We start from the raw sequence: 14,298 nt of genomic DNA, 5'->3' as shown, positions 1-14,298 counted from the left end.
GATCAGGAACCTTATTCACACCTGTAGCCTTAGATAAGGCTTGGCATGAGGGAGATATTCCCACATCTGCTAAAAATAAATAAATAAATATTATGCATATTGTCCTTTGGATTCCTGCTTTTTTTTGTTGTTTTTGTTTTGTTTTGAGATGGAGTCTCGCTCTGTCATCCAGTTTGGAGTGCAGTGGCGCGATCTCGGCTCACTGCAAGATCTGTCTCCCAGGCTCACACCATTCTCCTGCTTCAGCCTCCCGAGTAGCTGGGACTAAGGCGCCTGCCACCACGCCCAGCTAATTTTTTGTATTTTTAGTAGAGACGGGGTTTCACCATGTTAGCCAGGATGGTCTCAATCTCCTGACCTCATGATCCGCCCTCCTTGGCCTCCCAAAGTGCTGGGATTACAGGCGTGAGCCACTGCACCCAGCCTCCTGCTTCTTTTTTAGATCCAGCTCAGAACTTCTCTGACACTTCTCAGGAAGAACTCATTTCTCCCTCCTCTCCACTGTCACTTGGTAAAAATCTCTGTGTGAAATGTTTCCCATTGTAGTATTTTAAGTTAGACTGCAGTTTCCTTGAATATAGTATTTTGCTTTTATTCCACTTAATAGCCCAGGGCACAGCGTAAGATATTGACAGTTCTGTGCTGTTCAATTAAACAACTAATTACACATGGGTGTTATTCGTTGTTTAATGTTTGGATTTTAATAAGGGAGGTTAAAAACCAAGAGGCAACTGGAGAGTGGAATTGGGCTATGACAGACCCTGTGACCTTTGGGTTACAGGTATGGGGAAGCCAAGAAATACAGAGGCAATGGAGAGGGAAGAAATAGGCAAGTTAATTAGGATGTAATTTTTTTTTTAAAGGAGGTATGCTAGGAAACCCCAGGGCTGTTCTTGTCTACATTACATTACAGCAAAAAGGAGTGATTATTCTGGCACTGACAGAACTGACAAAAACAGTAGTTTTTTTTGTTTGTTTGTTTGTTTGTTTGTTTTATCATGTTGTTGATGACCCAGTGGAAGAGTTGGTAAAGGAAATGGGAAAGATGGTTTCTGATGCTTAAAGAAAGTATGTGTGTTGCGGGGTGTGGGGGGGATGCATTGAAATACATAAGAGCCTTCACCACGTTAAGTCCTACACATCAATTAAGACTACCTTCCCCAGGAACTTCCTCTGATACCTTCTCTTCCATCCTCACCCCAGGATAAATTAAATGCCCCTCCTTTTGCTCTCCTTGTAGCCTGGCACCTTTATTCATCATTGCATTTACTAGGATCTGTGCATATCATTTTCATTTATGCTTATCTTTCACCTGACTGTAAGCTCCACAGATTGGAACTCTGTCTTTGTTCTTCATTTAGATCCACAGCACCTCACACCATGCCTGGAACACAGTTGGTGATCAGTCTATATTTATAGGATGAATGTGCACAGTAGGACCTTTTCAGACCCAAGCCACAGACCAAAGAGGCAGCCTCCTTATTATCTGCCTTGTGACCACAGGGCCCACTGGCTGTTCAGATTTGGACATGTGCTGAGCCCAAACCTTGTTGTTTATCTAAGACGCTTCTGCTCTTGCTCCTCTTGTAAAATACAAAGTAAAAATAGTTCCAGGAAGCTGTGTGGTTAAGACATTCCAGTCTCTGTTTGAGCTCCTAGATAAAGGCTGTTATTGTTAGGAAGCTAGTCATTAATCCAACCTGCCTTTTCTCTATGCTTTGGTTGCACACCCTTGTAAAGGTACTGATTCTCTTTGTCCTCAGTTGCCCTTAAGCCTGTCACTAGCTGGTAACTGGAAAAAATAATAACTTTACAGCAGTTGATGTACGAATGATCTAAAGGTATCAGTTGATCACAAGTTCGCTTTGTGCTCTGGAATTGTGACTTTAACTTATTCTCAAAGTGCCTTACCAGATGGCTTATATCCTCATCTATAAAATGGAAGAAATCACACCTACCTCACCAGATTATTGAAGAGTGAAAGAAAATAAAGTAGGCAGAGCCTCCTGGCACACAGTAAGGGCTAAGAAAACATCATAGATTGGAATCACAGTTTGGAATCCCCTCAGTTTGTTCTGCTATGGCCAGACTTTGGGCTATTGAGTTTGTCCTAGGCATTATATTTTAAAAGAGGGATGTTGACAAATTATGACCCAGAAGCAAATGGCCAGATAAGGAATCTGGAAATCAGACTTTATAAGGAGCAGCTGAAAGGAGTTGGGAACATTTAGCCTGCAGAAAAAATAACTATTAATAGGAGTAGAGTGGGGTAGGGCAAGGCCTTAGAAGGGTCTTCAAATAATTGAAGGGCTAACATGTGGAAAAGGATTAGGCCTCAATTCTATTCCACACATATCTATGGAGCTCCTATTATGTGCCAGGAACTGGGAATGCAAATAAATGTGAAGTACAATCCTTGTCTTTAAGGATCTTAGTCTACGAAGGACTGTGACAATGCAAAAGAGGCTATTACAGAGGGCTTTGCAATGTCCTCTGTAATATGGAGAAGGCAGAGGAGGGTTCATTGAGCCCAGAGATACTGGGGAAGACTTCACCAAGAAGGTGACATTTGAGTGGACCTTAAAGGAAAACTAGGATTTTTTTAGGCAGAGAAGGAGGGGAAGGACACATAGGCAGCAAGTACAGCATGAACAAAGACAAAAAGGCATCCTCATGGAAAACCTAGGATGCATCGGAAAAGAAGAGGGAAGTGAGCCTGCAATATTTGATTGGAGCCAGATTGTCAAGGGCCTTGATTATTAAGCTAAAGAGCTTGGACTATTTGCCTTGAGTGGGTATTGAACTATTTACCTTGAGTGGGTATTGAAGAGCCATCAAAGGCCTTTAAGCAGATTTTTATTTTAAAAGGAAATGTCTAGCACAGCTTGCTGAAAGAGCTACACTGAAGAGAGATAGGAGGCAGGGAAGACAAGGCCTCTCAGCATACCAAAGAGAGTCCATGGACTTGACTCTTCCACTGACCATGGGTAAATTTGGGCACATTATTTAAACTTTCTGAACTATTTTTTTTTTTAATTTGTAAATTGAACATCTACTTTATAGGGATGTTTCAAGAATCAAGTGAGGTAACATATCCAAGACCCTCACATGTGTCTGGTACCCAAACGGTGCTCAGTAAGTGAACACCATTCCCTTCCTTCCCTTTCTCTTAATGGACAGAGTAGACAGAGAAACAGAGTTCTACTTGATGATGCTAGCATTCATGGGCAAACAATGGGATAATTCTCTTGGGGAAATGAATACATCACTGGATACATTCAAGAAGGGTATTTCTTTGGTAGAAGTTGAATTGAACTAGATAAGCCCCTAAAATCTCATTCTTACTCTAAGAGTCTATGATTCTGTCACCTTTAGGTCATAGTATTATGGAGATGGTCAAGAACCTGAGGTTTGATATATTTGATATATAGTATGATATATACTTAATATATATCAAATATCATATATATATATTATGGAGATGGTCAAAAATCTGAGGTTTGACTTTGTTAAAAGCACCAGTTGGACCCAAAAGAAATGAATCTCCCTCAAAATGAATATCTGTTACTGAAGTGTACAGTTAAAAAGACCCTACCCTAAACAGTCCCTCAGGAGTAACTGTACTGGAGGAGAAAGAGAGCTGGGTTTCCAACTTAGAGGCCTACATTCCAGTGTCAGAAATTAAGGATTTTGCTTTACAGCTTTGGACAGGTCATTCTTCATGTCTTGGCCTACATTCCTCCATCAGGAAGATGTGGAGGTTGGGCCTCTAAGGGGTCTTCTATTACTAACATTTTGGGATTCTGGGAGTCTAAGTTATTGAGATCATGAAATTGTGGATGTAAAAATGTTAGGAGATTTCAAGGGTTCCCACAGCAACTATATCACTCATAGTTTATATATATGTCTCAATTTAACAGCATCAAATCCACCTAAAATATATTTTTTAAATGTGTCACATGCATTGAGAGTGAGACTCATTTGACATTCTTCTTGGAATCAGAACTTTAGAATTCAGTGCATTTCAGGTCCCAGCATTAACTCATCTGCAAATTGGATTAGTTCATATTTCTGGTTGAGAGAGGAGGCACTTTCTGTAGTATGGCAAAGAGATGAAAATGTCAGTCATCTGTCACAGAAGGAAGAGATGGCTTACTTCAGGCCCTAGATGCCACCTCATCTGGAAGTAGACAAAAAGGAAGACTTGGAGCCAGGACAGCCACGCATTGGTCCACACTATTCCCTCGGAAGGTCCTCCTAGCCAGCTCCTGCTCATCCTCTGTTTGAAGTTTTCCCTTCTTCTCTGCTCAATAAAACAAGTTCCTCTATTATCTACACTTCCTTAGCATTATAGCATTGATTATAGAGTATGATATTTATTGCCTGTGTTACTATTGGTTCTCTACAAATGGATAAGGGGCACAGCACTAACATTTATTGAGCACCTGCAATGTGCCAGGTGTGTATATCATCTTATGTAATCCACACAGCAACCCTTATGGTGTAGGTATTGTTACCCCTCTTTAACTGATGAGACTAAGGTCAGAGAAGTTAAATAACTTGCTCAAGATCATATAGCTAGTAAATAACTGAGTCTGACTTTGAATCAGGTTTTTTTGTTTCCCAAGCCCCTGTGATTTTGATTGTTCATGCCTTTTTCTTATCTCTGTAACTTGAACTATTAGTATAAGCCAAGCCTTTGGTATACAGTTAGGCTTGAACAATGTGGGGGTTAGAGGTGCCAACCCCCTGTACAGTCGAAAATTGCATGTAACTTTTGACTCCCCCCAAACTTAACTACTAATAGCCTACTATTGACCAGAAGCCTTACTGATAACAGTCTATTAACACATATTTTGTATATGTATTATATACTGTACTCTTACAATAAAATAAGCTATAGAAAAGAAAATGTTATTAAGAAAATCATATAACAGAGAAAATACATTTACAGTACTATACTATATTTATCGATACCATAAGTTTACATTGTCTGTTTACAAGGTGAATCATCTGTCTGAAATAGCGTGCAACTGCAGCTGCAGACATCAATCTGCAGCACATATCAAGCAATTCAACTTTTTCTTGTAATGTCCCGACTTTTCTCTGCTTCTTGGGAACACTTCCAGCATCACTAGTCGCACTTTGTATAGGTCCCATGGCGTTATTCAAGATTTATGGTATTGTACTAAACACGATGAAAAATACTTGTGAACCACAAGAGATCACTTTTTACTGCGATATGCAGTTTACGGGAGAGATGAATGGCTCACATGGAGATGATTAACGTCACAGGTTGTTTTAAGGGATACTCTCAACAGCTGAGCTCACCACAATGGCTATAGGAGGTGGCTCCAAAATCATTACAGTAGTACCTTATGCACTGCAGTTAACTTCTTGTAGTTATGATTTAATACTGCATCTTTATGTGTTTACATTTTTCTCAACTGCAAATGGCACTATATACATAAGGTCTATAAATGTTTGTGTGCATAAGTTTTGATAAATTTTATTTATTTTTTATTTTTTTGAGACAGGGTCTTTGTTGCCCAGGCCGACACGCTTGCAGTGGCACAGTCACGGCTCACTGCAGCTTCAATCTCCTGGGCTCAAGTGATCCTCCCACCTCAGCCTCTTGAGTAGATGGGACTACAGGCACGCACCACCATGCCTGGCTAATTTTTTGATTTTTAAATAGAGACGAGGTCTCACTTTGTTGCCCAAGGCTGGTCTTGAACTCCTGGGCTCAAGCGATCCTCTCACCTAGGCCTCCCAGAGTTCTGGGATTACACGTGTGAGCCACCATGGTTAACAAATTTTAACTTTTTACAATAGATTTGTATATATTTTGTTGTCATAAGTGATTAAATAGAATTGTTTCTACATACATTGTTTGCATTCATGACATAAAACTTTTTCTTAAATTTTTTGATATTTCTAGGCTACGTGGTTTGTCTGAGTTTTTTCAAATTTCTCAAACCTCTAATTTTTCAGTATATTGAAAAAAGTCTGTGTAAAATGGACCCATGCAGTTCAAACCCATGTTGTTCAAGGGTCAACTGTACACAAGTGATTGAATTATTGTTGAATGACAATCCTGTTCAATTGATCGGTAAAGATTTACTATATGGAGCAGTGCTGGGGATTGAGCTAGCCTTTCCTTGACTTGCTATCAGCTTCTGGGGACATCTGCTTTGAAATAAATACTCTCATTAGCTTTGCTGGTATCTCAGCTAAGCAGGAGAAGCTGTTGATAGTCTCTTGACAGGGCCAGCTGGCATGATAGACTTGTTTAAACCAAATTTGTTTCACATCATTCTAACAACCCTGCTTTAAGGTCCTAATGTCATAGGAGAGACAGAATTCAAAAACAACTGTCATACATATGAAAAGGGCTATACAGAAACTGTACAAGATTCTAAAAGCAAAATGGAGGGAGGGATTAATTCTACCTACAAGAATTAAGAAAGGTTTCACAGAGAAGGTGGCATTTGAGCTGGGACTCAAAGGATAAGCAGTTTTATTTTTCCATTTGTTTTGTTGGTTTATTTTTAATTTTTATTTTAGGTTTGGGGATACATGTCAGGGTTTATTACATAGGTAAACACGTGTCATGGGGGTTAGTTGTACATATTATTACATCACCCAGGTATTAAGCTCAGTACCCAATAGTTATTTTTCCTGCTCCTCTCCCGCCTCCCACCCTCCCCGCTCAAGTAGACCCTAGTGTCTGTTGTTTTCTTCTTTGTGTTCATAAATTCTTATCATTCAGCTCCCAGTTACAAGTGGAAACACACAGTGTTTGGTTTTCTATTCCTGCATTAGTTTGCTAAGGATAATAGCCTCCAGCCCCATTCATGTTCCCGCAAAAAACATGATCTCATTCTTTTTTATGGCTGCATAATATTCTGTGGTATATATGTACAACATTTTTTAAAATCCAGGCTGTCATTCATGGGCATTTAGGTTGATTTCATGTCTTTGCTATTGTGAACAGTGTTGCAATGAACATTTGCATGCATATGTCTTTATGGTAGAATGCTTTATATTCCTCTGGGTATATACCCAGTAATGAGATTGCTGGGTCAAATGGTAGTTCTGCTTTTAGCTCTTTGAGGAATTGCTATACTGCTCTCCACAATGGTTGAACTAATTTACACTCCTACCAACAGTGTATAAGGGTTTTCTCTGCAACCTCCCCACCAGCATCTGTTATTTTTTGACTTTTTAATAATAGTCATTCTGACTGGTATGAGATGGTATCTCATTGTGGTTTTGACTTGCATTTTTCTAATGATCAGTGATATTGAGCTTGTTTTCATATGCTTGTTGGCTGTGTTATTTCTTCTTTTGAGAAGTGTCTGTTCATGTCTTTTACCCACTTTTTAATAGGGTTGTTTTTCTCTTATAAATTAAGTTCTTTATACATGCTGGATGTTAGACCTTTGTCAGATGCATAGTTTGCAAATATTTTCTCTCATTCTGTAGGTTGTCTGTTGATAGTTTCTTTTGCTGTGCAGAAGCTCTTGTGTTTAATTAGATTCCATTTGTCCATTTTTGCTTTTGCTGCAATTGCTTTCAATGTCTTTGTCATGAAATCTTTGCCCGTTCCTATGTCCAGGATGGTATTGTCTAGGTTGTCTTCTAGGGTTTTTCTAGTTTTGGGTTTTACATTTATGTTTTTAGTTTATCTTGAGTTGATTTTCATATATGGTGTGAGGAAGGGGTTCAGCTTCAATCTTCTGCATATAGCTAGCTAGTTGTCCCAGCACCATTTATTTTATTTTATTTTATTTTTTACTCTTTCTCACAAAAATCTTTTAATTTATCATATTGTAAACTTTGCACAGGAAATAATATTCTATAGTTTAAAATAGAAATAAAACAGAGTTTACATAATATAATTTGCTTTTCAGCTAAATTTACATAAGGTATTCATTCCATAAAGCAGTTGATCCCCATGTAAATCAATGAAGAGTAAAATGTTCACTTACTGCCTGGCAAATAGGATTTAATGATTTCCATTCCTGGGTCAGTGGCTCCCAAATACCAATTGAAGAGTCAGTATGTATTACTGTTTTCCCCAGTTCAAGGAGAGTAAAAGAAGATAATATAGAGAATTTTTCATAAAGCTAAATTTATTTAGTTTAACAGGCCATCCTTTATTTTACAATGTCGTTCTTTGTACTGTGGTGCTATTAATATTCTCTTTATTTTCTTATATAGTTGTGATTTACGATATCATTCTTGTGCATTTTGCTATTACAATTTCCTTTGTTTGATGATATATTGGCCCAGCACCATTTATTGAATAGGGAGTCTTTTCCCCATTGCTTTTGTCAGCTTTGTCAAAGATCAGATGGTTGTAGATGTGCAGCCTTATTTCTGGGATCTCTGTTCTGTTCCACTGGGCTATGTGCCTGTTTTTGTATCAGTACCATGCCGTTTTGGCCACTGTAGCCTTGTAGTATAGTTTGAAGTTGAGTAATGTGATTCCTCCAGCTTTGTTCTTTTTGCTTAGGATTGCCTTGGCTATTTGGGTTCTTTTTTGGTTCCATATAAATTTTTTTTATTATTTTATTATTATTATACTTTCAGTTTTAGGGTACATGTGCACAATGTGCAGGTTTGTTACATATGTATCCATGTGCCATGTTGGTGTGCTGCACCCATTAACTCGTCATTTAGCATTAGGTATATCTCCTAATGCTATCCCTCTGCCCTCCCCCCACATCACACTCTGGGGACTGTTGTGGGGTTCCATATAAATTTTAAAATACTTTTTTTCTAGTTCTGTGAAGAATGTTGTCGGTAGTTTGATAGGAGTAGCACTAAATCTGTAAATTGCTTTGGGCATTGTAGCTATTTTAATGATACTGATTCTTCCTATCCATAAGCATGGAATGTTTTTCCATTTGTTTGTGTCTTCTCTGATTTCTTTGAGCAATGTTTTGTAATTCTCATTAGATTGTAATTCTCATTAGAGATCCTTCACTTCCCTGGTTAGCTGTATTCCCAGGTATTTTATTTTATTTTTTGTGGCAGTTATAAATGGGATTGCCTTCCCGATTTGGCTGTCAGTTTACTTGGTGGGTGTATAGGAATGCTAGTGATTTTTATATATTGATTTTGTATCCTGCAATTTTGCTGAAGTTATTTATCAGCTGAAGGAGCTTTCACAGGCCAAGACTATGAGGTTTTCTAGATATAGAATCATGTTGGCCGGGAGTGGTGGCTCACGCCTGTAATCCCAGCACTTTGGGAGGCTGAGGCGGGTGGATCACGAGGTCAGGAGATTGAGACCATCCTGGCTAACACGGTGAAACCCCGTCTTTACTAAAAATACAAAAAAAAAAATTAGCCAGGCATGGTGGCGGGTGCCTGTAGTTCCAGCTACTCTGGAGGCCGAGGCAGAAGAATGGCGTGAACCCGGGAGGCAGAGCTTGCAGTGAGCTGAGATTGTGCCATTGCACTCCAGCCTGGGTGACAGAGCGAGACTCCGTCTCAAAAAAAAAAAAAGAAAAGAATCATGTTGTCTGCAAACAGAGATAGTTTGACTTCTTCTCTTTCTATTTGGATGTCCCTTTCTTTCTCTTCCCCGATTGCTTTGACCAGGACTTCCAATACTACATTGAATAGAAGTGGTGAGAGATGGTATCCTTGTCTTGTGCTGGTTTTCAAGAGGAATGCTTCCAGCTTTTGCCATTCAGGATAATGTTGGCTGTGGATTTGTCATAGACGGCTGTTATTATTTTGATGTTTGTTCCTTCAGTACCTAGTTTATTGAGAGTTTTTAACATGAAGGGATGTTGAATTTTATCAAAAGCCTTTTCTGCATCTATTGAGATAATCATGTGTTTTTTGTCTTTAGTTCTGCTTATGTGATGAATCATATTTATTGATTTTTGTATGTTGAACCAACCTTGCATCCCGGAAATGAATCTTGCAAGTATTTTGTTGAGTATTTTTGTGTTGGTGTTTATCAAGGATGTTGGGCTGAAGTTTTCTTTTTTTGTTGCGTCTCTGCCAGGTTTTGGTATCAAGATGATGCTGGCCTCATAGAATGAGTTGAGAAGTCCTTCCTCTTTAATTTTTTGGAATAGTTTCTGTAGGAATGGTACCAGCTCTTCTTTGTACATCTGACAGAATTCAGTTGTGAATCCATCAGGTCCTGAGGTTTTTTTTTTTTGGTCGGTAGGCTGCTTATTACTGATTCAATTTTGGAACTTGTTATTGGTCTGTTCAGGGAATCAGTTTTTTCCTGGCTCTGTCTTGGGAGAGTGTATGTATCCAGGAATTTATCCGTCTCTTCTAGATTTTCTAGTTTGTGTATGTAGAGGTGTTCATAGCAGTTTTTGATGGTTGCTTTTATTTCTGTGGGGTCAGTAGTAACCCCTTTGTCATTTCTAATTATGTTTATTTGGATTTTCTCTCTTCTTAATTAGTCTAGCTAGTAGCCTGTTTTATTAATTTTTTTCAAAAAACCAATTCCAGGATTCATTGTTCTTTTGAATAGCTTTTTGTGTGTTGATTTTTTTCAGTTCAGCTCTGATTTTTTGTTATTTCTCATCTTCTGCTAGCTTTGGGGTTGATTTGTTCTTGCCTCTTTAATTTCTTCAGTTGTGAAGTTAGGTTGTTAATTTGAGATCTTCCTACCTTTTTGATGTGGGCACTTAGTGCTATAAATTTCCCTCTTAACACTGTTTTAGCTGTGTCCCAGAGATTCTGATATGTTTTATGTTTGTTCTCATTGTTTTCAAAGAACTTCTTTATTTCTGCTTTAATTTCATTATTTGCCCAAAAGTCATTCAGGATACATTGTTTAATTTCTGGTAATTGTATGGTAATTTCTGTGTAATTGAGCAATTTTCATTGTGTTGACTTCTATTTTTATTGCACTGTGGTCTGAGAGTGTGTTTGGTATGATTTCAGTTTTTTTTACATTAGTTGAGGATTGTTTAATGTCCAATTATTGGTCATTTCTGGAGTATGTGCCATGTGACAATTAGAACAATGTATATTGTGTTGTTTTTGGATGGAGACTTCTGTAAAAGTCTGTCGGATCCATTTGGTCCAGTGCTGAGTTTAGGTCCTGAATATCTTTGTTAATTTTCTGCCTCGATGATCTAATACTGTCAGTGGGATATTGAAGTCCCCCACTATTATTTTGTGGGAGTCTATGTCTCTTTGTAGGTGTCTAAGAACTTGCTTTATGAATCTGGGTGCTCCTGCATTGGGGGCATATATATTTAGGATAATTAGGTCTTCTTGTTGAATTGAACCCTTTACCATTATGTAATGCACTTGCTTGTCTTTTTTGGTCTTTGTTGGTTTGAAATCTGTTTTGTCTGAAATCAGGATTGTAAACTCTGCTTTTTTATGTTTTCTATTTCCTTGGTAGATTTTTCTTCATCCCTTTATTAATATTTTGAGCCCATGAGTGTCATTACTTGTGAGATGGGTCTCTTGAAGACAGCATACCATTGGGGCTTACTTTCTTTATCCAGCTTGCCACTCTGTGGCTTTTAAGTGGGGCATTTAGCCTGTTTATATTCAATGTTCATATTTATATGTGTGGATTGGATCCTGTCATTGTGCTGTTGGCTGGTCATTATGTTGGCTTATTTGTTTGGTTGCTTTACAGTGACACTGGTCTGTGTGTTTAAGTGTGTTTTTGTATTAGCTGGTAGTGGTCTTTCCTTTCTGTATTTAGTTCTCCTTTCAAGATCTCTTGTAAGGCAGCTCTGGTGGTAATGAAGTCCTTCAACATTTGCTTATCAGAAAAGGATATTATTTCTCCTTCACTAAGGAAGCTTAGTTTAGCTGGATATGAAATGATTGGTTGAAGTTTTTTTCTTTAAGAATGTTGAATATAGGCCCCCAATCTCCTTTGGCTTGTATGGTTCCAGCTGAGAGATCTGCTGTTAGCCTGATGGAGATCCCTTTGTAGGTGACCTGCCCTTTCTCTCTAGCTGCCTTTAACATTCATTCTTTCATTCTGACCTTGGAAAATCTGACGATAATGTGTCTTTGGGATGGTCTTCTTGTGTAGAATCTTTCAGGAACAAAGTTGGGGAAGTTTTCATGGATGATATCCTGAAATATATTTTCCAAGTTGTTTTTCTTTCTCCCACTCCCTTTCAGGAATGCCAGTGATTCATAGATTTGGCCTCTTTACATAATCCCATACGTCTCAGAGGTTTTGTTCATTCCTTTTTATTCTTTTTTCTTTATTTTTTTCTGTCTGTCTTATTTCAGAGAACCAGTCTTCAAGTTTTGAGATTCTTTCCTCAGCTTGGTTTATTCTGCTGTTAATATTTGTGATTACATTGTGAAATTCTTGTATTGTGTTACTCAGTTCTGTCAGACTCAGTAGGTTTTTTTTTTTTTTGGAGACGGAGTCTCGCTCTGTCGCCCCGGCTGGAGTGCAGTGGTGCAATCTCGGCTCACTGCAAGCTCCGCCTCCCGGGTTCACGCCATTCTCCAGCCTCAGCCTCCCGAGTAGCTGGGACTACAGGCGCCCGCCATTACGCCCGGCTAATTTTTTGTATTTTTAGTAGAGACGGGGTTTCACCGTGGCCTCGATCTGCTGACCTCGTGATCCGCCCGCCTCAGCCTCCCAAAGTGCTGGGATTACAAGCGTGAGCCACTGCGCCCGGACCCTTTTTTTATACCAGTTATTTTGTTTTTCCGCTCCTGTATCACTTTATTGTAATTCTTATTTTCCTTGAATTGGGTTTTGCCATCCTTGTTCCTATTTTTCTTCCTATTCATATTCAGAATTCAATTTCTGTCATTCCAGCCAGTTTGGCCAGGTTAAAAACTCTTGTTGGAGAACTGGTACGGTCCTATGGAGGACGTATGACACTCTGGCCATTTGAGTTACTGGAGTTTTTGCAATGGTTCTTTCTCATCTCTGCATTGTGAGTGTTCCTTTAACTGCAGTGTAGATTGAGTACAGAAAATAGACTTCTTTTCTGGATTTTTCTACTGGGCCAAGGTTTTACATAGGGTCTTTATTTGAAGCTGACTTCTTGTCTCTGGTATCAGAGGGGGGTATGTTAGTGAGCTATTTTTGGTGTTGGAGCTTTGGAGTGTGAGCCAGCAGGTAGCATTTGGGATTCTTGGTCAGTTGATAGAATTTTGCTTAGTTGTATGGCTCCCCTATGTTTCCTAACAGTTGCAGCTGTGTTCCCTCTCAGTGCTCTGAAAGTGTAGGTTCCTCTCCTTCTTGAGTGCTGGCTATGGTTCATGACTTGACACTCCTGGGCTGCCCACTGCAGCTCTGGGGAGATCTCAGTGTTTATGTTCCTTCCCCAGCTTAGAGGCAGCAGAGGAAGAGATCTTAGTAGTAGTTGTGGCCAGGGTCATTTACTTGTCTCCTAGGGGCTCCACCCCCGGGAGATGCAGGTCAGTAATCACTCAGTGCAGTCAGCCCAAGATGGAGGGTTTGTGCTGTGGGCTCAAGCCGGTGGTTCCCTGTCCGGTGATGAGCTGTGTTGGGTGTGTGGGACCTATAGGAGAGGGACTGGCCTCATCTCCTTGGGTCAACTACAGCTTGGAGGTGTGGATAAGGCACTTAGGGTCTTTGCCCATTCATTATTCTGAGGGTAGCAAGGGCAGTTCCACTGCAGAGGCATGGTTGAGAGGCTATCAGTTGCCCCCGGAGGCTCTGTGCAGGGAGTTGCTGAGTTGGTACTGGCTTGATAGCTCTGGCAGGGGGTGGCTGGAGGCCCAGGCCTGGAGAACCTGCCTGGTGAGGAGATATGGGAATAGGCACCCACGTAACACTGTGGCTACTTTTCCATAGGGTTGCTGCAGTATGGTTGGGGCCTGCTCCAGTCCCCAGTTGCCTTGGATTTTCCAGAACCAGGAGATGTCACCAGTGAAGGCTGTAAGAGCAAAGATGGCAGCCTGTCCCTCTCTCTGGGAGGTTTGTCCCAGGGAGGTACAAGCCTGTTGTAGGCCCAAAGGCACCTGTAGGAAGTGGCTGGGGACCCCAGTTGGGAGGTCCTTCCCAGCGAGGAGGAACGGGATCAGGACCTACTTAAAAAAAAGCAGTCTGGCCATGTTTTGGTATAGCAGCTGTGCTGTGCTGGGAATCCATTTCAGCCCCTGGTTGCTTCAGACACTCTGAAGCCCAAAGGCTGGAACAGCTAAGTCACCCAAACATCAAATATGGTGGCCCACCCCTCCCTCTAAGAGCGCAGTCCCAGGGGGAGTTCAGATCTCTATTGGCTGGAGAGCTCAGGTAGGGGTGGCTGGAGGCCCCAGTTGGAAGGTCCTACCCACTGAGGA

The sequence above is a fragment of the Symphalangus syndactylus genome, chromosome 12, assembly GCF_028878055.3.
Source record: "Symphalangus syndactylus isolate Jambi chromosome 12, NHGRI_mSymSyn1-v2.1_pri, whole genome shotgun sequence".
Taxonomy (NCBI): domain Eukaryota; kingdom Metazoa; phylum Chordata; class Mammalia; order Primates; family Hylobatidae; genus Symphalangus; species Symphalangus syndactylus.
This window is presented reverse-complemented; position numbering follows the sequence as displayed.